This window comes from Theropithecus gelada, chromosome 12 (genome assembly GCF_003255815.1).
Source record: "Theropithecus gelada isolate Dixy chromosome 12, Tgel_1.0, whole genome shotgun sequence".
NCBI classification, from domain to species: domain Eukaryota; kingdom Metazoa; phylum Chordata; class Mammalia; order Primates; family Cercopithecidae; genus Theropithecus; species Theropithecus gelada.
The window spans coordinates 47,145,810-47,173,630 of record NC_037680.1 but is presented as its reverse complement, the minus strand read 5'-3'; the positions used below and the strand labels follow the sequence as shown (position 1 = coordinate 47,173,630).

General features: G+C 41.8%; 1 long non-coding RNA gene across 1 annotated transcript in view; it reads left to right on the top strand.

Moving 5' to 3' along the window:
- Positions 1 to 27,821, top strand: part of LOC112636587 — a 76,529-nt gene that overhangs the window by 20,542 nt on the left and 28,166 nt on the right. Inside the window, exons 2-3 of the long non-coding RNA XR_003122199.1 lie at positions 27,137 to 27,266; positions 27,595 to 27,638. This is a non-coding gene — a long non-coding RNA (uncharacterized LOC112636587). The remainder of the gene's footprint in view (positions 1 to 27,136; positions 27,267 to 27,594; positions 27,639 to 27,821) is intronic.

Below are 27,821 nucleotides of genomic sequence, written 5' to 3'. Positions count from 1 at the left end.
ATCATGTTCTCATGATAGTGAGTGAGTCTCACGAGATCTGATGGTTTTATAAATATCCAGCATTTCCCCTGCTTGTATTCACTCCGTCCTGCTGCCCCGTAAAGAAAGTACCTGCTTCGCCTTTGCCTTCCCCCATGATTGTAAGTTTCCTGAGGCCTCCTCAGCAGTGTGGAACTGTGAGTCAATTAAACTTCTTTCCTTCTAAATTGCCCAGTCTGGGGCAGTTTATAGCAGCTTGAGAATGGACTAATACAGTGAGCATTGTGAATTTATTGGTTTATAATTTTATCAAATTTGGAAAATTTCATCCATTACTACTTGACATATTATTCTCTCTCACCTCGTTTTTTTTCTGTGGGAACTTTAGTTACACATGCATTAGGCCCCTTGTCCCACAGCTTGCTGATATTCTGTTCATTTCTTTTTTTAATATTTTTTTCTCTATGTGTTTCATTTTGGATAGTTTCTATGAAAATGTTTTCAAATTCACTAATCATTTCTTCTGCAATGTCCAATCTGACGTTAATCCCATCCTGTGTGTTTTTTATATTAGACATTTTAGTTTTCATCTCTAAAAGTTTGATATGGATCTTTTTTATAACTTCCATGTCTTCAATTACATACTCAACCTTTTCTCTAGCTTCTTGATGATAATTATAATTATGGCTGCATTAATATCCTTGTCCACGAAGTCTATCATTTGTATCAAATCTAGGTTAGTTTCAAGTGACTAATCATACATACACCCCTCCCCCTGTTTTTTGCTTATTTTTTAGAGACAGGGTCTTGCTCTGTTGCCCACGCTTCAGTGCAGCAATGTGATCATAGCTCACTGTGGCCTTGAACTCCTGGGCTGAAGTGGTCCTCCCCACTCAGCCTCCCCAGTAGCTAGCACTATGGGCATGAGCCACCTTGCCCAGCCTATTGTACCTTTTATTGTGGATAGTAATTTTTTGTTTCTTCTGGAAATTTTTGGATAGATGTCAAACATTACGAATTTTACTTTTTGGGTACTGGGTATTTTTGTCTTCCTATAAATATACTTGAGCTTTGTTCTCTGGTGCAGTTTGATCCTTTTAGGTCTTGCTTTTAAGCTTTGATAGGGAAGGCCAGAACAGCGTTAAGCCTGAAGCTATTTTTCTTTTCCCCACTACAGAGGCAAAACCCGTCTGAGTGCTCACTCTACTCTGTGCCCTGTAAGTTCTAAGGTTTTCCACCTTGGCTGGTGGGAATAGGCACTCTTCACAGACTTGTGGAGTCCTGTATACTGTTAGCTGTAATCCTGGCATGGGATCCTTTCCTTGGCCTCTGGTAACTTTTCTCAAATGTGTGCACTACTCATTACTCAGATGAATATTCAAGATGATCCTTGCAGATCTCTGGAGTCTTTTCTCTGTACAGCTTTCTCCTCTCTGATACTTTTTCCTGTGAACTATAGTGTCTGTTCGATGTAGGTGGACTGCTCAGGTCTGCCTAGGTTTCCCTTGCTGTGCTATAGCCTGAAAAATCTCTCCAGGCAGAAGCCAATATAACCATAGGGCTTACCTTTTCTGTTTGTGGTTTTAGGGATCACTTCTTTTGTTGCCAGATGTCTAATGTCTTGAAACCTGTTGATTAACTAAAAAAATACTTTTTTGGAGTTTTTTCAAGTTAGAGGGTAAGGCCCTTCCCATTACTCCATCTTGGCCAGAAGCAGAATTCCTATTGCCTTCCTCTTAAATATAATCATGCAACCAAGGATTACCAGACATTAGAGAAAAGCCAAAAACATGCAATAAAAACAGCTTGATAAACTATCAGAAAATAAATGATGCCAGAGGACATCAGTAATTAAGGGAACAGAAGAACACATAAAATACTATACTAGAAACCATCCTCAGAGAAATTTGGGAAAATACTATATTGCATCCATAAAAGACAAATAGGATGCCATAACAAAATCAATCTAAGAAGAAGAAATAGCTCTTTAAAAATTGCAAATGGTTATTTATTAAACATTTTTAATTAAAAAGGTTGGACACATACAAACGGCCAACAGATGTATGAAAAAATGCTAATCATTACTAATTATTAGGGAAATGCAAATCAAAACCACAATGAGATAACACTTTATACTTCACAGTCAGGATGGCTATGAAAAAAAAAAGATAACAAATGTTGGTAAGAACGTGGAGAAACTGGAACTCTTTCACAGTATTGGTGGGACTGCAAAATGATGCAGTTGCTGTGAAAAACAGTATGGAGATTCCCAAAGAGTTAAAGATAGAATTGACTGGGCACAGTGGCTCATGCCTGTAAGTCCAGCACTTTGGGAGGCTGATGCTGATGGATTGCTTGAGCCCAGGAGTTCAAGACCAGGCTGGGCAACATGGCAAACCCTCATCTCTACAAAAAATACATTAGTTGGCTATGATGGTGTGTGTCTGTAGTCCCAGCTACTTGGGAGGCTGAGGTGCGAGGATCACCTGAGCCCAGAAGATCCAGGCTGCAGTGAACCGTGATCATGCCACTGCACTCCAGCTCAGGCCATAGAGTGAGACTCTGTCTCAAAAGAAAGAGAGAAAGAAAAAAATGTAGATGCTATATGTATAGATTTATTATACATAATGATAAATATAAAAAATAATTCTATCTTTATTATATGTATATATTATACATATACAGTAATATATACATATGCATATATTAATTATATATTAATATAAATGCATATGTAAATATTCAATATATAATGTATTTAAATGCATATATTTATATATTTACACATGTATTATATATGTATAATAAATAAATGTATACATGTATATATAATCAATAAAGATAGAATTACCATATGATCCAGCAATCCCACTTCTGGGTATGTACCCAAAAAAATTGAAAATCAGGATCTTGAAGGGATATAAGCACTCCCATGTTTACTGCAACATCGTTCACAAACAATCACCAAGATATGGAAACAACCTAATCATCCATTGACAGATGAATGGATAAAGAAAATGTGGCATATACATATTACGGAATACTATTCTGCCTTAAAAAGAAGGAAATCTGCAATTTTCAACAACATAAATGGATCTTCAGAACATTGTGCTAACTGAAATAACTCAGACATAGAAAGACAAATACTGCATGATTTCACTCATTTGAGGTATCTAAAGGAGTCAAGTTCATAAAATCAAAGACTGGAGTGGTGATTACCAGGGGCTGGGGAGAGGGGAAACGGAAAGTTGTTTTTCTTTTCTTTTTTTTTTTGAGACTGAGTCTTGCTGTGTTGCCAGGCTAGAGTGCAGTGGCACCATCTCAGCTCACTGCAACCTTCACCTCCCAGGTTCAACCGATTCCCCTGCCTCAGCCTCCTGAGTAGCTGGGACTACAGGCACACGCCACCACGCCCGGCTAATTTTTTGTGTTTTTAGCAGAGATGGGGTTTCACCGTGTTAGCCAGGATGATCGCGATCTCTGGACCTCGTGATCCACCCCCTTTGGCCTCCAGAAGTGCTGGGATTATAGGCATGAGCCATCTGCACCTGGCTGGGAAGCTATTTTTAAAAACAGATTGGATAATAGAATTGAGGACATCTCCTGGATTGGAGAAGAAAAGAAAATTGGGAGAAAAGAGGAGAGATTTACAAGATCAATCCAGAAGGTGTAACCTACAAGTGGTGTAACCTAGAAAAGGAGAACGGAGAAAATGGAGGGAGGAGTATTATAAAGAAAATCATAAAAGCTAACTTCCAAGAGCTGAACTAAATCAGAAATCTTCAGATTTAAAAGGCCCAAGAAGTGCCTAGCCCATAAATGTCAATAAAATACAAAACATACCAAGATATGCACCTAAAGAAAAAAGATAAAATACAAAATACTACACTAAGCACATGTGTCCCAGTCATCAATATATTTCCTCTGTGCCCCATATCCACCCTTCTTTCCCTACTTTGGATTACTGGAGGTGGGTCCTGTAAATATTTCTCCTTTCCCAGGTGACGTAAGATTAGGCCTTGTCAGTAGAGGATACTGGAAGGACACTGCAAGGGGAAGCGGCTCCCCTTCCTGGTTCCAGTGATCATTTTTCTTGCTTCTGTGGTGCCAGCAGGCAGCTTCTTTCAGAGTGCTGTCAAGGTAGCTAATGGTGCATAACTGCCAGCAAATTTGAACAACACCCTGGAGGGTAGCTTCCCAGGAATTTTGCTAGTATCCCAGTGGGTAACTTCCTGCAGCTTGAGCCCATGGCGTTTTAGCAAATTTCCAGTATACCCTTTCAATGATGTATCTTTTCCAATGACTTCGAATGTCAGCCTTGATTGAAGGTCCTCTTCCGTGTTCATTCCTTCCTGGGTATTCTTTTCAGTCCTAGAGGTGGTGGCTGCTCTTTACATCTGATATTTCTGCATTCTTTATCCTTTTTACTAGACAATCCCCTTTTACTAACTAATAATTCTTCATATTACATTTTCTCTGATTATGTTACTATTATGGTTTCTGTCTCCTGATAATCCTAATGCCACATTATTGTGAAATTTCAGAGTGGCAAGAAGTTAAAGAAACAAGAAGCATCTTTAGTTTTTTTTAAAGAAGTCACCTACAAAAGAGTTAGACTCAGACTGATATCAGACTTCTCATCAGCAGTGTTTAATTCTAGAAAGTAGTCAATAATTCTTTCAAGGTCCTGAGAATTCTATACCAAGTCAAATTATTAAGTGTGACAATAGGATAAAGACATTTTTCAGATATGCAGGATATATGACTATACACGAAGTCTAAAGATGACAGCTTTGCAGCAAGCCTAGAGAGGGCTCCTGAGAATACTTGAGAAAAGAGTTCTGAGAGGACCCTTAGAACTTAAGGAAACGGGCTGGGCGCAGTGGCTCGCGCCTGTAATCCCAGCACTTTGGAAGGCCAAGGTGGGCGGACCACCTGAGGTCGGGAGTTTGAGACCAGCCTGACCAACATGGAGAAACCCCATCTCTACTAAAAATACAAAAAATTAGGTGGGCGTAGTGGCACGTGCCTGTAATCCCAGCTACTCGGGAAGCTGAGGCAGGAGAATCACTTGAACACGGGAGGTGGAGGTTGCAGTGAGCCGAGACAGCACCACTACACTCCAACCTGGCAGACAATGAAAAAAAAAAAAAAAAAGGGACGAGAAAGGAAATATAACCACCACAGCACAAAAATATTTACAAAGATTTTAGCTTGTGGCTTACCATGGTTTCTGACACCATCTCGTCATTATTCTTGGTGATTTCAATATCCAGGGAGATAATATTTCCGACTCCTTGATTTTTTTTTTTTTTTGAGATGGAGTTTTGCTCATGTTGCCCTGGCTGGAGTGCAATGGCACGATCTCAGCTCACTGCAACCTCTGCCTCCCAGGTTCAAGTGATTCTCCTGCCTTAGCCTCCCAAAGTGCTGCGATTACAGGCGTGAGCCACTGCGCCCGGCCCCCTTGATCTCTTTTATAATGAATGTGTCCTCTGCCTACTTCTACCATCCGTGACCTTGGTCAGCCCCTGGATCTGAGTTTTCCAATTACTGTAGCCACTAGCCACTTTTAGCTTTAAGCACCTGAAATGTGGCTAGGTCAAAATGAGATGTACCCAAGTGTAAAATATACACTGAATTTTGAAGATGTAGTTTCATAAAGTAAAGAATATGAAATATCGAATGAATATTTTTTATATTGATTACATATTATGATAATACTTCACATGTATTTGTTAAGTGAAATGTTATCAAAAGAAATTCACTTGTTTCATTTTACTTTTTACATGTGGCTGGTAGAATATTTTAAATTACATATGTTACTCACTTTATACTTCTATTAGCAGTGCCCTAGATTTTATTATCAACACAGAAAATCCTCCTGAATCTCCGTTTTAATCGCCCTGTTCACTGAACACTACTTTCTCGGCTTACTTCCTATGGGACTCCACCTCTAATAACGTTTCCTTCCCACTAAACTTTTAATTCACTGATGCTATCACCTTTTCACTGAACCTTCTTCCCTTCCCTAGGGTCCTCACAGCCTTTCCTACCTAGCTAAAGTGCCATGTTCAATCATTTAAAAAACATTTTTTTTTTTTGAGACAAGGTCTCACTCTGTCACCCACGCTCAAGTGCAGTGCTGCCATCACAGCTCATGCAGCCTTAAACTCCAGGGCTCAGGTGATTCTCCCACCTCAGCCACCTAAGTAGCGGGGACTACAGATGCATGCCACCACATCTGGCTTTTTTTTCTTTTTTCTTTTTTTTTTTTTTTTTTGAGATGGGGTCTTATTATGTTGCCCTGGCTGGACTTAAATGCTTAGGCTCAAGCAATCTGCCTGCTTTGGCCTCCCAAAGTACTGGGATTACAGGTGTGAGCCACCACATCTGGACACAATCATTTTAATCACTCCCTGGCATATACCTGTAAATCCTTGATGCTTCTGCATGGGTAATGGACTTATCAGGAACATGACAGGCTGATCTGAGAGAGTATGATGAGTCAGGAGCTAAAGTCTGTACAAACATGTGTTGCTGCACAATCTAGTTGTGTACTGTGATTATGTTTCCTTTCTTGTATGGTCTTTTTTTTTTTTTTTTTCCTTCCCTATTGTTCATTGTTGGCCTGTATCACATCTTTAAATTCTCAAAACTACTTGCTTGGTTAAATCTACAACCCTGGTTAAATCCAGATCTCTAACTCCTTCATGCCTGTATCAGCGCAGCAGACTGCGGCTGATGGAAACACATGACCAGTTTCACTTCAGATTCTTCCTGGTTAATCTCAGGAGGCCCTCAGTGCAGCCCTCCCTCATACCACATGTGCTCAGTCTGTCTGCTCTCCCTCTCTCCTGTACCAGTGGTTTTCAAACTCTGATGGCTTTCCAAGGAGAAAAGAGTTGAAGGGAATTAGCTACCAGATCCTCAACATCTACATGGAGTTTCCTAAAATTCACATCACAAAATTTCTTCTCTCACTGTACAAAACAAAGGCAATCTCTCACCTCCTCCAATCTCAGGGGTCAATACCTCCGGGGATAAGCCACAGGGCAGTTCCATCACCTCTGATCAAGACACAGAAACATTTAACATTTCTCTGTGTATATTTCCATTCAAGGAAAGTCAGCATTTGACCTACATTGAAGCGTTTTCAGTTCCTATACATTGTAGAGTAGGGTGGTAGATCATTAACAATTTTCATTGAAAGACCCAGACTTTTTTTTATCAAGAGTACATCATTCTTAGGTGAGAGTCCAGGAGAACAAAGAGATGAATAGTGAGAAATATTGGTGAGGATATTGATTGGTAAATTATTGACTATTAATGAGAAAAAAATTATTTTTTTAGAGTCAATTAAAAAAAATTGAGACCGGGTCTTACTATTTTGCCCAGTCTGGTCTCGAACTCTTAGGCTCAAGAGATCCTCCCTCGTTGGTCTCCCAAAGTGCTAGGATTACAGGCATGAGCCATTACACCTGGCAAAAAAAAAAAAAAAAAAGACTTTTTAAATGTATTTAACCATTAGAAAACCTTTTTCACTATTCTCATCCTTAGGTCTATGTTATTAGCTAGGAAGAAAAAGCTTTTTGAATATCAAATCAGTGTAAGTTAATAACAACAATTCTTCCACTGTAACTGGAATGATTTCTGAGACTACTAGTTTTAAAACGATATATTAAATAAAAGCTATAGATAAAACTTTTATGTGATTTCTTTCAGATTGGGTGCACCATATTAAATAATATAGTTAGTACCTATTTTATTAAATTATATCATGAAATATTTCACTTACAATCAACTCTCATAAAGTGTTAAATATTATCTACTTCCTATTCAAAAAAGGTTGCTAGTGGCTGGGTGCAGTGGCTCACGCCTGTAATCCCAGAATTTTGGGAGGCCGAGGCAGGTGGATCACTTGAGCTCAGGAATTCAAGACCAGCCTGGCCAACATGATGAAACCCCATCTCTACTAAACATACAAAAAATTAGCTGGATGTGGTGGCGCATGCCTGTAGTCCCAGATACTCAGGAGTCTGAGGCATGAGAGTAGCTTGAACCTGGGAGGCAGAGGTTGCAGTGAGATGAGATCATGCCACTGCACTCCAGCCTGGGTGACAGAGCGAGATTCTGTCTAAAAAAAAAGAATTTTTTGCTATAAAGTTTTATTTCATTAAATAAACAGAAAAATGTAATTATGACATATGATGCAATTAATGGAGTTACTTCTGATTTTTATTTAAAAGCTTTACTAAATTATTCTCAAAAGTAGACTATCAGAGATCTCATATGCACACAAACATAAATTTAAATTAACTATTTAAATTACTTAAAAATTTGTAAATAAACAATGGGACTAATAAATAATGCAATTAGAAGTAATTAACAATAGGACTAACTAAACACATAATATGTGTGAGTGAAATATGACAATATTTTAATAACTTTCTTCTTGTCCTTTGATATAGCAATTTGTTTTATCTTTTTTTAACTCTATATTAGGTATTTAAATTTTGCCGGTTCTATTATTATATATTCTTAAGAAAATATACATAAGATATTTTAAAAGAACATAAATAGTATTATTAACCAAATATTACCTATATTTAATAAAAAATTGCAATGACATGTTTCCTTCTGCCCTGTGACGTGGTAGGTTTTTTTAAACCTTCGGTTGCCTTTTCCTAGTTTATTTTATTTATTTAGTTTTTGAGATGGAGTTTCTCTCTTGTTGCCCAGGCAGGAGTGCAATGGCATGATCGTTCAAGCAATTCTCCTGCTTCAGCCTCCTGAGTAGCTGGGATTACAGGCACGCACCACCACGCCTGGCCAATTTTGTATTTTTAGTAGAGACGGGATTTCACCATGTTAGTCAGGCTGGTCTCGAACTCCTGACCTCAGATGATCCACCCGCCTTGGCCTTCCAAAGTGCTGGGATTACAGGCGTGAGACACCATGCCCAGCCGCCTTTTTCAATAGTATTTCTCTGAACTGCCTGCAGCTTTTATGACATCCTTCCTTCCTTTTATGCAGTGGTAAAAGTGAATACAGTCAAATGTAAATTCATTTTGACTTGCAGCTCTGCCATAATCAAGTCCATATTATAGAAGTTTATAAACAATAAAATTTCCCAGGATTTTCCTAGCAGCACTTTCTGCTGAATATGCAGATAGATGAGGAAAGTCTAGTTTTTTTTTTAACAAAATATCAACAATTTTTTGTTTTGTGCTTTCTGTGGTTTCACTAAAATCTTCATAGAAATAAGACAATTGTTTGAAACTCCATTTTTCAAATTAAAGTAAAAGCAGGAGAACATTTTGTTGTTGCTATAATTCGATTCATTTCTTGATATATTATAGGAGGCATGATCATAGGTACAATCTGATGAGAAGAGTTCCAAAGGGCGGTACTGTGTTGAACAGTATCACCCCCAACATTAAAATTCATGTCCACCTGCAACCTGTGAATGTGACCTTATTTGGAAATAAGGGTCTTTGTAGAAGTAATCAAGTTAAGATGAAATCATACTAGATTAGGGTGGGCCATAAATCCAATATAACTGCTGTCCTTAAAGAAGAGGGAAATTCAGACAGACAGACACACACACACACACGCGCGCGAGCGGAAAATGTGTGATTCCAGGTGAGGCTGGAAGGAGAAATTGGAGTGCTGTAGCTTCAGGCGAAGGAATGCCAAGGACTGCCAGGATCACCCGAAGCTAGGATGGAGGCGTGCAACAGGTTCCTCCCTAGAACCTCGGAGGGAGCACAGTCCTGCTGACACCTTGATTGCAGACTTTCCGCCTCCAGAACTATGAGAGGGTAAATTTGTTGTGTCAAGCCACCTGTTTTGTGATACTTGGTTTTGGCAGCCCTAGCAACCTATTACAGGGCCCAACATGTCAGTTCTCAAATTTCCCCCTTTTGTTTGCCCACAGGACATTATAGCTTCAGCTTGTGAATCAGGAAATGTAACTTCACTCATTTCCATAGTGCCATCAAGAGAATGATAAAATACTGTGTGTCTGTTCATGTGGTATGCCCATACCAATTCAGTGGTCACTGTTTTTAACTGAGCATAGGTGTCTTTGGGAGACAAAAACAAAAACAAAAACAAAAAAACTCTTCTGATTTAGAAATTCTTCCTTGTCTAATCCCAGAATTGTGAAATCCAGCGTCCACGTGTGTTTTCGCAATCACCTTTTCTGCAATGCCCAGGCCAAAGCTGCTTTCTGCATATTGTGCAGTGTGTGCCATTTTGGTGACTTACCTCCCTAATCCAGTTGTATGTGTCCTTCCTTCTGTCCTTAAGAGAACACAGTCATTTAGCCTTCCTTTTCAGCGAGATCTGGGTCGTGCTGGTGATATTGTAGTTGTTCTCTTTTTCACAATCTGAACTTTTAGAAAATATTGCCACAATATTTACCATGTTAAAAATTAAACTAGCACTCTCTGGAAAGGAGTCTGGCTCCACTCTTTGGCGTTTGGCTAGCAACAGCATTGAGTCCCACCTCTCTGTCTCTCCGTCTGCCCCACATCTGGGCAAGCTGATAAGAAAGACTGGGTGTTCTCTCTGTGCTGTGGAGAGACTCAAACTACATAAGCTCCTCCCAACAGGGGGCAGCCCTCACCCCGCCCCCACCCCTAACCACAATAAAACTCAACCAGTCTCTGTTCCCTGCTCTCTCAAGCCATTCTGGACTTACAGAAAGGTCCGCTCTGCTTTCCCCAGAGACCTCAATTATGTAAGTAATCAACCTTTCCATTATCTCTTGAGGTGTACTTGGCATTAGGAGTCTTAACATCTGAACTGAACTTCGGGTGGGACTTATCCTAGTTCTCCAGAGTGGTCACACTAATCCTCAGACATTTGGTGGGGTGTAATGGCTCACACCTGTAATTCCAGCTCTTTGGGAGGCCCAGGTGGGAGGATCACTTGAGCCCAGGAGTTTGAGATCAGCCTGGGCAACACAGGGAGACCCTGTCTCTACAAAAAAAAAAAAAAAAAGCTAGGTGTGGTGACACGTGCCTGTGGTCCCAGCTACTCAGGAGGCTAAGGTGGGAGGATCGCTTGAGCCTGCGAAGTTAAGGCTGCAGTGAGCCATGATTGTGCCACTGCCCTCCAATCTGAGTGACAAAGCAAGATCCTGCCTCCAAAAAAAAGCACAACGGTTAATCTATAGGTGAAGTCAAACAGACTGTTAACACCCACGATTGCAACTCAAGTTGCATACTTAATTCATATTACTTGAAGTGATGCCAGAATGGGTGATCCATTATGTCAACCACAAACCACTGTGGCCAACCTCAGTGGTCAGGAAAAATCAGTGACAGTGACTCCCAAAGGCAGAGAGTCAATGCTGTATCCATTTAACACTATAAATAGCACGGCTTTCAGTCTCTAGTTTTTAGGGTCACTGTATAGTGTTATATTTTCTCTCCAACTTCTGCCCCCATCACTGACAACCAGAACTTTTCATATCCTTGGGAGAGATTTGCCAGGACACAGGGCTTTCAGAGCTAAAACTGGGGCAGTTTCAGTGAGAGACCTCGAGCAAGAACTGCTCAGCTGAATCCTATCCAAATTCCTTACCTACAGAAACTATGAGTGATGACAGTAAATTGCTGTTCTGAGCAGCTGAGTTTTTGGGGTGATTGGTTATGCAATATAGATAATTAAAACAGCAACGAGGCCAGGCGCGGTGGCTCATGCTTGTAATCCCAGCATTTTGGGAGGCCAACGTGGGCAGATCACGAGGTCAGGAGTTCAAGACCAGCCTGGCCAGCATGGTGAAACCGCGTGTCTACTAAAAATACAAAAATTAGCTGGGCACGGTGGCAGGTGCCTCTAATCCCAGCTACTCAGGAGGCTGAGGCAGGAGAATCACTTGAACCCGAGAGGTGGAGGTTGCAGTGAGCTGAGATCACACCATTGCACTCCAACCTGGGCGACAGAACGAGACTCTGTCTCGAAACAAAACAAAACAAAACAAAAAACAGCAACTCAAACTGGCTACAGCAGAGCCTGTATCTTTTCTTTTAAGCTCTGTTCTCTCTACAGTCGTCCCCATCTCCTTATGTGACAACTCCGTTCTTCCAGGTGCTCAGGTAAAACTCTAGAGTCATTCTTGACTGCATTTTCTGCCATATCCAATCACTCACCAATCATATTGGCTCTACCTTCAAAATAGATCGAGATTCTGACCTCTTCTCATCTCTTTCACTACTGTCACCCTACTTCAGGCCACCATCATCCTTTGCTTAGATTGTTTCGAGTCTCCCAACTACTTTTCCTGCTTCCTCCTCACCCCCTTCAGTCTCTTCTTATCATGATATCCAGAGTGGTCTTGTTCGCATGTACGTTAGATCCTGTCTGTCCACTGCTCAAACCCTTTCAAAGGCTATCTGCCTCTGCTATAGTAAAAGCCAAAGTCCTTGCTTTGGCTTCTAAGGCCCTCCGTGATCTGCTCCCCATGACTTCTCTGTCTTTATTCCCCTCTACTCTCCCCCTTGGTCAATCTTCTTCAGCCACATGAGCTTGCTTGCTGTTGATTGAATACAATAAGCACACTCCAGTCTTAGGACCATTGTACTTGCTGTTCCCTTTGCTTGGAATGCTGTTCCAGCAGATAACTGCTTGGCTCGATCCCTCACTTCCTTAAGTTACTTTCTCAGAGCAGTCTTCCCTGCCCAGCCTACCTAAAATTTCAGCTCCTTTGACCGACTCTTATTCTTCCTTGCCTGATTCTCCTCTTAGTACTTTCCATTACCCAGCATGCTCTATAGTTTACGTATCTGTCTTGTTTTTTGTCTCCTCACTGAAATGAAAGCTCTGTGAAGGCAAGGATTTCTGTCCATTTTCTTCCCTGTTCTATCCCTAGAGCCTAGAGAACTGTGTCTAAAACATAGCAAACTCTTAATAAACATTCACTGTTCAATGGATAGTCATCATAGTGATTGACACTGCATATTGATTTTCAAATTTAGAATCAGCACTTAGGAAGATAGCAGAAGAGGGATTATAGAACAGTATGTAAATGCTTTCAACCTTAAGGATGGGACAGTATGATGACAGAGGTTTGGAAGTGATCAGGGAAGGAGAGGTGAAAAGAAGGGAAAGGACACCAATGTCTTCATCTTGCAAAGTATCAGAAACAAGAGACTGGCTCTGATGATTGGAAAATGAAGTAAAGTTATAAGCACAAAATTGAAAGTCGTAACTTATGCTTGTAAGCATAACTGATAGAACTAGAAACAATGAGTTAACATGGGAGAGAGATGGAAGGGGTGATATAAATCATAACTGAGTTCATCAATAATATTGGCAATGTCTGTCTTTGTCTGATTTCCCTAGAACACAGAGCCCGAGGCAAAGCTTAAGTGCTTACACTTTTTCGGGAGGTACAGACCCAGCTCTGCGAGAGCCAGGGGAAAAGGAAGAGAGGCAGGGAAGGAATGGCAGCAAGTACAAGGTGATGAATGACTGCACTGGCCATTGCTTCATGAAGAGCCATGAATAAACAGAGCTGGTTTCTCAGCAGGTGGCTGGCTGCTCAGTCACAAAGGACCTCTTTGGGCAGGCTTTATGGAAATACTGTGCCTGGGACAGTCCCTCAAAGGCAGGAGGGAGAGAAAATGCATCTGCAAGCTCACTTTGCCTTCTATCTTCTGCTGGTCAAAATGTGCTGGCTGGAGCAGTTAATGCCCACACACATCCAGGTTGTGTCACCTGGCCCCTTTGGTAGCCACTGGGGAAGCCAGATCTGGGCACGTGGCCTGATGGCTGCTGCGGTGGAACCACATGCACACACTCGGTCAGTCACCACTGGGATGGCCTGGTCAGGGCAGGCTGAGTGGCTGGGAGACTGCTGAGCCTATGATAGCTAAGCAAGCACCTGTGATGTATGCACTGCAGTGTCTAAATGTGAAAAAGCAAGAAAGCATATTTTTTTTCTGGAGAGAAGGAGGAAACCACCAGGAGAATACAAACAGAAAAAAGGTAAGGTGGTTGTCTCTGGAGGTGGGAAAGAGGTTGGAGAGCAGAATGTTGCATCTTATTATTATTAGCATTCCTGTACAGTTTTTTAAATGCATGGATACATTGATAGAAATCACTTTTTAAAAACTCACAAACTAGGTTTTATCACTCCCCTTTCCCAGATTCTTCAATGGTGTCCCATTGCTTTTAGAATAATTAAAACAGATTGAACAACACTATTTTCTGTGGGAATACTAGCTCTTAGACACTGCAAGTTAATATTGTTGTTATCTATATAGACTAAGTTTGTTCTATTAAAAATTTACTATTCAGGCTGGGTGCGGTGGCTCTTGCCTGTAATCCTAGCACTTTGGGAGGCCAGGGTGGGTGGATCACTTGAGCCCAGGAGTTCCAGAATAGGCCTGGTCAACATGGCAAGAACCCATCTCTACAAAATTTTTTTTTAAATTAGCTGGGCGTGGTGGCAGATGCCTGTGGTCCCTGCTACTTGGGAGACTGAGGTGGGAGGATTGCTTGCGCTTAGGAGGTTGAGGTTGCAGTGAGCTGTGATTGCACTATTGCACTCCAACCTGGGCAACAGAGCAAGACTGTGTCTCAAAAATATAAATCAATCACTATTCAAACACTCAGTGAAGTTCAGTGATTTTGTAGTAAACTTCCACAAGTACAATATTTAAGGGAAAAAAAGTACAGCTGCTCATTTTGTTTCAGTTCTGAACGAAAGTCCCTGAATATCGAGGTCCTGCTGGCCTCTCCTGGCTCACAGTGAGTGACTTCCTCTTTCTTTCTGCTCCAGCCATATTGGTTCCTTTCTGCTTGTTGGACCCCTGAGTCTTTCTTCCACTTCAGGCTTTTGCCGACGACTCCCCTTCTCAACCCACCCTCCAGCACACCTAGTCCAGTATTTACTAAGCTTCAGGTTTACACCTAACACCTTCATGTTTGCCCTTTCTGTGTAATGCCTACTCTATTATTTTTCTTACGATCTTTCTTTACATTTACAGCTTTTAAAATTTAAATACATTTATTTTACAAGGAAATTTTATATGCCAATGTAAATGGAGAGCCAAGTTCCCTGGTCACAAATCACGCAAAACTATAAAATACAGAATAATGACAATAATAATATATCTGTGTACCACTAGTAGTTTCTGTAACATACTTTGCAACATCCTAGTTTAATTACCTTTTACTCATTGTTGAGTTATTTATTAGCTTAAATATTGCTTTGTTTTAGGGAAGTCTTCTCTAACTGCTTGGACTAGACCAAGCTCCTGTGCTGCACATTCCTAGACCATGACTGCATAACATTTGTGAGCTATGCAGCACTCATAGTTACATATTTGTGTGATTATTTTAGAGTGTTTGCCTCGCCAACTGGACTTAAGTTTCATGAGAACAGGATCTGTATTAATTTTGCTCCCCTCACATCTGTGCTGACCACAGCATGAGCCTATTGTTAATGCTTAAAAAATACCTATGGAATGAATAAATGAATACCTGTATGAAATTATCACCTGAGAGCAACCAACTTCCTTTGTTTTGCTTCCATGCCCACCAATCCATCTCCTAACTACAATGAAGTTTCCCCAAATTCTTCTTCTTTTTTTTGGAGACAGGGTCTTTCAGTCTGTCACCCAGGCTGGAGTGCAGTGGCTCAATCATAACTCAATGTAACCTCCAATTCCTGGGCTCCAGTGATCCTCCCGCCTCAGCCTCCTAAGTAGCTAGAACTACAGGCACATATCACCATGGACCACTAATGTTTTGAAAAACTTTTGTAGCCCAGGAGTCCCAGACCAGCCTGGTCAATATGGCAAGATCCCATCTCTACACTATATTGCCCAGGCTGGTCTTGAACTCCTGGGCTCAAGCAATCCTCCTGCCTCAGCCTCCTGCATAGCTGGGACTACATATTTGCATCACTGTACTCAGCTCTCAAATTATTTTTGAAAGAAAGCAGGGTAAATATAAGTAATGTATGAATAAATGAATAGATGGATTTCAAGAAAAGGGTGGCCTGGAGTGGCAAATCATAGTTACCAAAATGACTGCAACAGTCTCTTCCATTCCACATGTTCTGCAGAGGGACTTTGTCACTCCCATATCAAGAGACAGAATCTGGCAGCGCATGGTGCTCATGCCTGTAATTCCAGCACTTTGGGAGGCTGAAGCAGGCGGATCACTTGAGGTCAGGAGTTCGGGACCAGCCTGGCCAACATGGTGAAACCCCGTCTCTACCAAAAATGCAAAAATTAGCTGGGTGTGGTGGCACATGCCTGTAAGCCCAGCTACTCAAGAGGCTGAGGCACAAGAATCACTTGGACCCGAGAAGCGGAGATTGCAGTGAGCTGAGATTGTACCACTGCACTCCAGCCTGGGTGATGGAGTGAGACTCTGTCTCAAAAATAAATTAATTAAAAAAGAAAAAAAAGGCAGAATCTAATTCCCTCCTTTTGAATATATATTAGTCTAAGTGATTCACTTGAACCAACAAATGTCACTTCTAAAGCTAATCAGAAAAGTCAATCAGCTTCCACCTTTCTGTCTTAGAACATTCACAGCCTGGCTGTGCCTCTCAGGACACTCCCTCACAGGGCCCAGCCACCATGCTGTAAAGAGCCAAGTCACATGGAAAAGCCACATGGCAGGTTTTCTGGTTGCCAGCCCCAGCTGAACCCAGTCTTCAAGCCACCCCAGCCCAGGCAACAGACATGTGAGTGGGGCAGCCACCAGGTGATTCCTGCCCCTCGTCATTCCAGTTTTCCCAACGGACACCTAGATATTGTGGAGCAAAAATAGACCATCCTTGTTCTACTGTGTCTGAATTCCTGACCCACAGAATCTGTGAGCACAATAAGATAACTATTGTCTATGCCACTAAGTTTTAGGGGTGGTTTGTTGTGGAGTAATAGATAATCAGAACGGAATTTGGTAGCTGAAAGTGGGATTCTCCCATAACAAAAACCCAAAACATAAGTGAAAGCAATCAGCTTTTGACTAGGCAGCAGAAAGAAGCTTGTGGAAATAAAGGAAGATCAACCACATGAGAACAACCAAAGGCTATTTATTTAGAGCTTGCTGTAGCAAGGGAGCCAGCTGCCATTACTTGCATTTTGGAAGACACTCAAAGGCAGGGAGAGGAGTGGAAAAGCTTTTAGTAGAAAAAAGGGAAGGCTTTGGGTATGCCCTATTGGAGGCTGCTGGCATTGGGAAGCTTTAGGCAGGCTAACTAGAAGTGGAGCATCCTCTTTGACTGGTTAGGCTGCACATTTGGCTTTCCCTGGTTGGCCCTAATTTGGAAGTGGAGACAAAAATAAAAAAATTAGGGAAGCTGTCAGTTATTAATCAAGTCTTGGTCATTTGGCACCAGTTGTTCCAGAGGCTATTGTTTGGTTTCCTGGATTGTTGCTAGAGATAGCAGTCTGATTTCTAGTAGGCTTGCTTCTTGGGCTGGTTTCTCTAAATCATGGGCTGGTTTTCTAGGTTGGTTGCTGCAGATTGTGGGTCAGAGTCCTGTTTTTATATATTGTCTGGTCATTGTCTGTATGTATATTCAGTCTTCCAGGCTTAAGTGGCCTTGAGAAGTTTGTTGCTGAAAGCTGGGCTGACCTTGAGAAGACTGTCAGTGAAGGCTGGAAAGATGGGGAGGAAGTTATGACTGGAGGGTGGAGGAAAAGTGACCTTGCTAAGTGTAACAAAAGGTTTAGCAACATTGTCACCTACAATAACACTGAAAATAGAAAATATACCTAATGAACCAGTGGGTTTGGCCAAGGATATTTCCTGGCAGACAATTTAAAGTGTCAGTTGGTTTCTACTTATGATGAAATATGGCTGGAGAAAGAGGAAATGTTCAGTTTTCCAGCACACTTTAGAGGAAGTATGGAGGGCTCAAATCAGTCTTTCCAGTTAGCAAAGCATTCTCAAAGAAAGGTCCTCAGTGCAATGGCTGAATTAGGGGCACAGTCTAAGACTAAATTCAGTCTCAATAGCAGCTTGCATCCCTCCCACATACGAAATGCACTCTCCCTTTCCTCAAAGTCTCCAGAGTCTCATCCTATTACTGCATCAGCTCAAAGTTCAAGATTTTGCTATCAAATCAGGTGCCAGTGCTGATGAGGTTTCTGAGGTACAGCCCCTTTAGGATGGTTTCTCGAAACCTGGAAGACCTGTGGGCCAAAGGCACAAGTGGTGTCTTAAGATCCTTGAAAGGCTGACTTCTGTCTGAAAGTGTTCATGAGGTACCATCTGAAATCTTTCTGAGGTCTTATAAAAGTATTTAGAGTCACATCGTTGGCTGCATCTTTTGTATGTGGGAGGGATGTGAGCTGCTATTGCCAGAGTGTGGACTATGACAGATGGCACTTTTCCAAAGATGATGGTGTTGATGAAAAGAGTCAAACTCTGTAAAATAGTTAAAGAGGTTTATTCTGAGCCAAATATGAGTGACCAAGGCCCGAGACACAGTCTCAAGAGGTCCTGAGAACATGTGCCCAATGTGGCTGGGTTACAGCTTGATTTTATATATTTTAGGGGGACAGCAGTTACAGGCAGACATCAATCAATACATGTGAGGTGTATATTGGTTTGGTCCAGAAAGGTGAGAAACTCAGAGCAGGGGCTTCCAGCTCACAGACGGATTCAACAATTTTATGATTGGCAATTGCTGGAAAGAGCTAAGTTATTTTATTTTATTTTATTTTATTTTTATTTAGTTATCTTTTTTGAGATGGAGTCTCACTCTGTCGCCCAGGCTGGAGTGCAGTGATGTGATCTCAGCTCACTGTAAGCTCCGCCTCCCGGGTTCATGCCATTCTCCTGCCTCAACCTCCCCAGCAGCTGGGACTACAGGCACACGCTGCCACACCCAGCTAATTTTTGTATTTTTAGTAGAGACGGGGTTCCACCGTGTTAGCCAGGATGGTCCTGATCTCCTGGCCTTGTGATCTGCCTGCCTCGGCCTCCCAAAGTGCTGGGATTACAGGTGTGAGCCACTGCACCTGGCTGGAAAGAGCTAAGTTATTATCTAAAGACTTGGAATCAGCTGGGTGGGGTGGCTCATGCCTGTAATCCCAGCACTCTGGGAGGCTGAGGCAGGTAGATCACTTGAGGTCAGGAGTTCAAGACTAGCATGGCAAACATGGTGAAACCCTGTCTCTACTAAAAATACAAAAATTAGCTGGGCATGGTGGCACATGCCTGTAATCCCAGCTACTCGTGAGACTGAGGCAGGAGAATCATTTGAACCCGGCAGGCGGAGGTTGCAGTGAGCTGAGATCACGCCACTGCACTCCAGCCTGGGCGACAGAGGGAGACTCTGTCTCAAAAACAAAAAGATTTGGAATCAATCGAAAGGAGTGACTGGGTTAAGATAAGGGGTTGTGGACACCAAAGTTTTTATTATGTAGATGAAGCCTCCAGCTGGCAGGATTCAGAGAGAATAGATGGTAAATGTCTCTTATCAGAACCTAAAGGGTGCTGGATTCTTAGTTTAATCTCTCCTGGATCAGGAAAAGACCTGGAAAGAGAAGGGGATTTTCTATAGAATGGAGATTTTTCTCCAACAGAGATAGTTTTTCAGGGTCATTGCAAAATATGTCAAAGAAACATATTTAGGGGTAAAATACTTTGATTACTTTCAGGGCCTGCTATTTGTCATGTGATGCTATACTACAGTCAGGCTGGAATTTGGTGTCTTATTGTTACAAACAGTCTCTCATATATATGTGTGTGTATATATATATATATTTTTAAGACAGGGTCTCTCTTTGTCACCCAGGCTGGAGTGCAGTGGCACAATCTCAGCTCACTGCAACCTCCGCCACCCAAGTTCAAGTGATTCTCCTGCCTCAGCCTCCCGAGTAGCTGGGATTACAAGTGTGCACCACCATGCTTGGCTAATTTTTGTATTTTTAGTAAAGAGAGGGTTTTACCATGTTGGCCAGGCTGGTCTTGAACTCCTGACCTCGGGTGATCCACCCACCTTGGCCTCCCAAAGTGCTGGGATTACAGGCATGAGCCACCATGCCAGCTCTTTTGTCAGTCTTAAGATCTCTGTTTCAATGCTAATGCTGGTCAGTTGTGCCTGAATTTCAAGGGGAGGAGGGCATAGTGAGGCATGTCCAACCCTCCCTTCCTGTCATCATCATAGTCATGGCTTGAACTAGTTTTTCAGATTTACTTTGGAATGCCCTTGGCCAAGAGGAGGAGTCCATTCAGTTGGCTGGGGGGTTAAGAATTTTATTGTTGGTTTACAATGGCAACAAAGATGTCTCCTTTGCAATGTGAATTGGCCACTCCCCCTTCAAGTTCTGGAGTCTACTCCAGAACTAGATTCCCTTGAATCTAGGCTAACCTTAGTGATTTGCTTGTAACCAATAAAATGTGACAGAATTATCATTAAAAAGACACTCCCTCTTGGAACCCAGCTGCCATGTTGTGTGAAACACAAGCCATGTGTGGAGGCCACAAATAGGTGCTCTGGTTGACAGACTCAACTGAGCTCAGACTTTAATTCATGCTAGCTCAGGCACCAGGTATGTCAGCAAAGCAGTCTCTAGATGATTCTAGCTCCCAGGTGTTCAAGTTACCCCCAGTGGAGTCATTCCCAAAGGAGGCTCCAGACACTGTAGGACACAGCCCACTCTCACTGTGCCCTTTGTGACTTCCTGTCCTGCAGAGTACATGAGCATAGCACAATGGTTACTATTTTATGCCATTAAGTATTGGGGTGGTTCAACTTAGCAATAGGTAAGCCAGAACACCTGGTTATATACACAAGCATTCATAAGAATCATGTCATTTTCAAGCAGGAAAAGACCTCAAGAGATCATCCAGTCCTCCTCCCTCAGTTTTCAGATAAGGAATCAGAGTTACATGACTTGCCTGAAGTCATGCAATTAGCTGGCAGACCAAGAGTCTGAAGTCCTCTCCCATTACAATAAAGACATGCTCATCATGCCCTGCAAACTCCTATCAACTGGAACTACAGCAGCTGTTCTGCCAGGGACAGGTTCTTCTCTAAAGTTCCAGCTCTCTGGAGGGAGAAGGCCCTGACTTTGGGTAAGTCTTTAAACTGAAGCTCCCTGTGGGGTCTATCAGAGTCATCCCTCACTTTACTAGGCTGGCCAACTTGATTCTTCCTTTTCTCAATCTTCCTTGGTCTTTCTCCGCCTCTTCCTTGTGGTTTCTGCCACTCCACTATTTTCTTCTCTTTCCCTTTTTCAACACTGGGTATTGAAATACTATGTATCAACCAATGGCCTTCAAGGGCATAGAGTATGCTTAAAATTATGAGGTAAGACTCATAACAGAAGTGAAAGGGATCACCCAGCTGTTGGTAGTTACCAGAGGAGCTCAAGATACGAAACAGACAGAAGTAGAGCACCCCATCTACAAGGAGACTCCTGACATATCTCATCAGTCACCAGCATCCTAAGGAATCACATTTGGAAACTCTTTAATCTCTCTTCCATTTATAGATGGGGAAACTGATCTCAGAGAAGTGAAATGATTTTCCTAGATCATGCATAGTCTTTGTGCCTCTTTGGAAATCCCAAAGCATCAAAATGCATTTTTCTCCTTTAAAGATTTTATTTGTGGCAGTTTAATATTAAAATCACTGATATTCAAAGGTACATTTTCAACATCACAAATTTAGACTCTATAGATAGCAGCATTAAGTTCTAGCACTGGGAACACATTAAAGGGGTGCTTTTCAAGTCTTTAATGGAACATGTGTATCTTCTTAAGAGTGGTGCTTTAGCGTGAATATAAAGAGGGAAAATTCTAAACGAGGCCATATTCTTCAGAGGAAAAAAGCCTTATGAAGAAAGAAAACAGAAAATCAGATTTCTAAAGCCCGGTCTGGGAAGATATTTAAGGGTTGTTTAACTAAACTCAAGTATATCTAAGAGGTTGACAATTCATTCTGTCCCACTGAGGAGCTGGAAATATAATGGAATCTTTAAGTTTAAACCTAGTAAAATTGTTGGTTTGGGTTCTATGTTCCTGTTTTTATCTATTTTCTAGAAAGCTTTCACATTTCCAGAAAAGAAAGAGAAATGATTTTTATATATTTAGTTTTAACACAAGGTCTTGCTCTGTCACCCAGGCTGGAGGGCAGTGGCGCCATCTCAGCTTACTGCAACCTTTGCCTCCTGGATTCAAGCAATCCTCCCGCCTCAGCCTCCCAAGTAGCTGGGACTACAGGCACGTGCCACCATCCTCTGCTAAACTTTTTTGTTTGTTTGTTTGTATTTATAGTAGAGATGGGTTTCGCCATGTTGCCCAGGCTGATGTCGAACTCCTGAGCTCGAGCGATCTTTCCGCCTTGGCCTCCCAAAGTGCTGGGATTACAGGCGTGAGCCACCATGCCCAGTTCAGAAAGATGAATGATTTAACTAAACACACAGATGTAGAGACTGGTGCACAAAAAGGTAAACATACTTGATCAAGGTCAAGGATTCGTCCATTTAAATCACAGTTCTCAACTGTTTTTGGATTATGAATTCTTTCAGGATTCAACTAAAGTTTGGATCCACTCTCCAGAAAAATTTGGACATTAAAAAATTTGCATATGTCTTAGTCAGTTCTGGCTACTATAATAGAGTTCCATAAACCTGGTAGCCTATAAACAACAAAAATTTATTTCTTATAGTTCTGGAGGCTGGGAGCCCAAGATAAGAGTAACAGCATGGTTGGGTTCTGGTGAGGGCCCTCTTCAGGTTTCAGACAGCCAACTTCTCATTGCATCCTCACATGGCAGAAAGAGGACTAGGGAGTTCCTTGGGGTCTCTTTTATAAGGGCAGTAATCCCATTTATGAGGGCTCACCCTCATGACCTAATGACCTTCCAAAGGCTCCACCTCCTAGTACCATCACATGGGGGGTTAGGATTTCAACATATGAATTTTGAGGGGACAGAAACGTTCCATCTATAACAGCATAGAATGCCCATTCATGAATCCCACATCTGTGAACCTCTGGGCTAAATATAGGATAAATCCAGACAATGGATAAAGTGGTTAAAATGATGAACTCCATCTTCTATGTTTTGAAGTAGAAATTCAGCCCCATTACTGAAAGGGTTTAAGGAGTAGACCATAGAGTAGGGACATATAAGTAGTATAATACTATTTTTATTAAAGTAAATATTTATATTGTGCATATATAGCAAAAAAAATTTTATTGAGTACTTGTTAGGTACCATTTTTCTAAGTTATTTAATCTATATATTGTATTTTTTAATGAATGAACTTTTTTCTTTTTTAAATTTCAATAATTTGGGGGGAACAGGTGGTGTTTGGTTGCATGGAAATGTTCTTTAGCAGTGATTTCTGAGATTTTGGTGTACCCATCTCCTGAGCAGCGCACACTGTACCCACTGTGTAGTCTTTTATCACTCACTCCCCTCCTACCCTTACCCCTCAGTCCCCAGAGTCCATTATATCATTCTTATGCCTTTGTGTCCCCATAGCTTAGCTCCTACTTATAAAAGAGAATATACAATGTTTGGTTTTCCATTCTTGAGTTATTCAATTCACTTAGTTATTCTATTCACTTACAAAAATAGTCTTCAACTCTATACAGGTTGCTGCAAATGCCATTATTTCATTCCCTTTTGTGGCTGAGTAGTATTCCACATTAATCTGTATAACTTAATCCCCACAACAACCCTATAAGTTAGACACTATTATTATAACCAGTTTGCAAATGAGGAAATGACACACACACACACAAACACACACACACACACACTCAAACTGGAAGCCACGAGGTTAGGAATCATATCCAGCATCTGGGACAGGGCAAGGGAGACTCTGAAGGTGATACATAAAGATGTGTTGATTTAATGAATGAGCCAAATGTTAACAGTAGTTTTTTTTTTTTTTTTCAATGAGAGGTAGAGGATAAGGCAACCCTTTTTTTGTCTACTTGCGTTTTCTACTTTTTTTTTTTTGTTTTTTTTTTAGATGGAGTTGCACTCTGTCGCCCAGGCTGGAGTGCAGTGGCGCCATCTCAGCTCACTGTGACCTCCATCTCCTGGGTTCAAGCGATTCTCCTGTGTCAGCCTCCCAAGTAGCTGGGACTACAGGTGCACACCACCATGCCTGGCTAATTTTTGTAATTTTAGTAGAGACAGGGTTTCGCCATGATGGCCAGGTTGGTCTCAAACTCCTAATCTCAAGTGATCCACTCTCCTCAGCCTCCCAAAGTGCTGGGATTACAGGTGTGAGCCCCTGTGCCCAGCCTCTTGAATTTTTTTTTTTTTTTTTGAGATGAGTTTTGCTCCTTTTGCCCAGCCTGGAGTGCAATGGCATGATCTTGGCTCACTGCAACCTCTGCCTCCTGGGTTCAAGTGATTCTCCTGCCTCAGCCTCCCAAGTAGGTGGGATTACAGGTGCCCACCACCATGCCTGGCTGATTTTTGTAATTTTAGTAGAGATGGGGTTTCACCACATTGACCAGGCTGGTCTTGAACTCCAGACCTCAGGTGATCCCCCTGCCTCAGCCTCCCGAAGTGCTGGGATTACAGGCATGCCCCACCGTGCCCGGACCTACTTGAGTTTTTATGATGAGCATGTTGGCAGATCACAGTTGGTGTTCAACAAATATCCATGTGCTTCTCTATGTTTCCCATCCTCTATGCTTCTAGGTGTGTTCATGGGACTAATTGTCACCAATGGAATGTTTGTGGAAATAATGCATCTCCTTCAGTCGGAGGCAGTTAAGAGACAAGAGACGGGCGGATCACGAGGTCAGGAGATCGAGACCATCCTGGCTAACACAGTGAAACCCCGTCTCTACTAAAAAATACAAAAAAAATGAGCCGGGCGTGGTGGTGGCGCCTGTAGTCCCAGGTACTCAGGAGGCTGAGGCAGGAGAATGGCGTGAACCCGAGAGGCGGAGCTTGCAGTGAGCCGAGATCGCGCCACTGCACTCCAGCCTGGGCGACAGAGCGAGACTCCGTCTCAAAAAAAAAAAAAAAAAAAAAAGTGAAATAAATGAAGAATCACATGAGTGAAGTCCTCTGGGTACCTGAGTATGGGTGAAACTGGAAAACAGTGATGGAGTTTTCCATAGCAGCAGCCTAAGAAGACACCCTTGAGTGGGTGAGAACTCATTTTGAGGACATCAGCAAACACAGCTTAAGAGGAGTTTAAAAGGTGGTATCACCTGGGCTTGCTTTCTCAGGTACTCTTTTAAAAGGATGTAATTCATAGCTGTCCCAGGAAGACTCACCAGGAACACTGTTAATAACTGCCTTAGAAGCATTTTGTGATCTATCATTTAGAATATTTGTTTAGTTGCTCTAATAGGCACCAAGTAACAATGGGTTAAACAAGATGGTCTGTCTTTCAAATAAAAGTCCAGCTGGTAGGCAGCCCAGGAAAGGTGGGCTGCTCTGCTTCATGTGATGGTCTGAGGACCCTTATGCCTTCTGTTTTGTTGCTTTGCCATCCTCCGGGGTGTTGTCCTATCCACATGATTGAGTTGAATGCCCACCATCATGTCTGCATTGCAGCCTCAAGAAAGAGAAAAGAAGAAAGGGAAAGCATGCAACTTTCTTTTAAGGATGTGACCTAGAAGTGACATACATCACTTAGGCTCACATGTGCCATTGGTGGGAACTTAGTCATGTGGCCACTGCTAGTTGCAAGTGAGGCTGGGATATGTCATCTCTAGATGGACAGTCATGTACCTCCCAAAAACTTGGGGGTTACTATTACCAAAAGGAAGAAAGAAAATATGAATGGGTGGGGATTGGCAGTCTCTCATCAGTAGGAAAGCATCATGACTGATGCTGAGAAACTCTTTGCCCAAGTCTTTATGGCCTATATATGTAACTCCATATTACTGACAATGTGCATCACAGTGTGTGGTAGGTGGCTTCTAAAATGGCCCCAAATGATTCCTGTCTCCTTGTACTTGAGCCCTGGTGTAATCCCTTTTTCTTGAATGACTTCCTTCAAGTTAATAGAATGTTGATAGGCTGCCACTTCTATGATTAGATTATTAAAGATGTACCTCCATTTTCCTAGCAGACTTTATTGCCTTTGCAGCTTGCAAGCTTTGATGAAGCAGCCATGTTGGGGAGGCCCATATGGCAAGAAACCAAAGTCAGTCTCCAGACAATAGCCAGCAAAGAACTGAAGTCCTCAGTCCAATAACCTACAAAGAACTGAATCCTACCAATAACCACTTGAGTTTGGAAATGGATCCCTTACCAATCGAGGCTTCAGATTAGACCCCAGCCTTGGTTGACACCTTCAGTGTAGCCTTATGAAAGACCCTGAAGCAGATAAGGCAACTAAACTGTGCCTGGACTTCTGATGTACAGAACTTGCGAGATAATAAATGTATGTTGTTTGAAGCCTCTAAGTTGGTGGTAATTTGTTGCAACAAAAAATAACTAATACATAGGGGTCTTTATTAAGACTGCTGCTCTGGGTCTAATTGTCTTAGGAGCACCATACCTGTTCCTTCTGAGGCATGGCCCTTCCATATCTCCAGATCCATCAGTCCTCCACACAACACACACCCGCACCACTACCACCTCTTCTCCATCTGAGACACTCTCCTTCTCTCTTCAGCTGTGGCTTCTTCCACCTCCTGCCTTGTGGTTTTTGCTTTTTTTTTTTGGCCTTTGAATAGTCACTCAACATACTCTTCTAAGTTAGTTTAGATTATGATAATAGCCAGGAAGGTAGTGGTAGGGGAATGTCTTTAAAAGCTGGAGAAATGAGACTTGGGGAATGCAAAGGAATGACTGTTAGGCATTGGGAAGTTGAGATTGCCTCAGAGAAGCCATCAGACCCAGGATTCTGGGAGAGATAGAGAGAGACAGTTAGCAGCTTCCTAGAACCACCACCATATCCCCACTCAAACAGCTCAAGGAAGAAAGGCATTCTGGTCTTTAATCTGAACCCACCTCTTATAGATGCCAATGGGAAGAGACACTATCAGTTAAAACTATGCCTTGTTTACTATACTGACCATACTTGTAGTACCTTATATTCACAACAAAATACTTATTGAGTATATCGTATGTACCAGGCACTATATTAGGCTCTGGTATGTGGTAGTGAATAGCCTCTGCTCTCCTGGTGTTCCTAAATATTCCCTGCCAACTTTCTGTATTTCTTACTAGACTGCTGGCTCCATGAGGACAAGAACTTTGTATGACTTTTTCATAATGGATGTTCATCTGTGCCAGCTGTAAATATTTAACAAATACTTGTGGAATACACGAATCCAAAAGTGAGTGGAATGATAAAGAGGTAAGACATCAGGTGAGGGAGTACGATTTTACAACACGGTGACTTTACCAGAATGCAAACTCTACGAGGGCTGGACCTTGATAAGTATTGGTTACTTCATCTGTACAATAAAGAGGTTTGATTTGGTGAACTCTGAAATCATTTTGGTTATAAACCTCAATGACTCTTTGATTCTGAACTGTCACAGAAAGATATGAGCCTAGAATAAAATATCTAGAACATATATAACTCAATTTTTGTGACTTCGGTTCAGAATTTAATTAATTTTAGTTGGGAATTTAGCAAACCCAAGCGATCATTTAGTGTCTTTATTCTTATATTTTGACAGGGAAAGGATCATGACATCTACTACAGCATTTGGCACAGACCCAGGTAAATAAGATAAAGCTTCTAAGTCACTTCTCCTCTTCCAATGATGGAATATATTGTGTCAGACCTCAACAATCAGCTGTGGACTTTTTAAAAAGGAAAATTAGATATGGATCTATTACCTGAGCATTTGCCATTGTCAAAATGTGTAGATGTTACCCCATTCACTAGTTTTCTCTCGTAAGG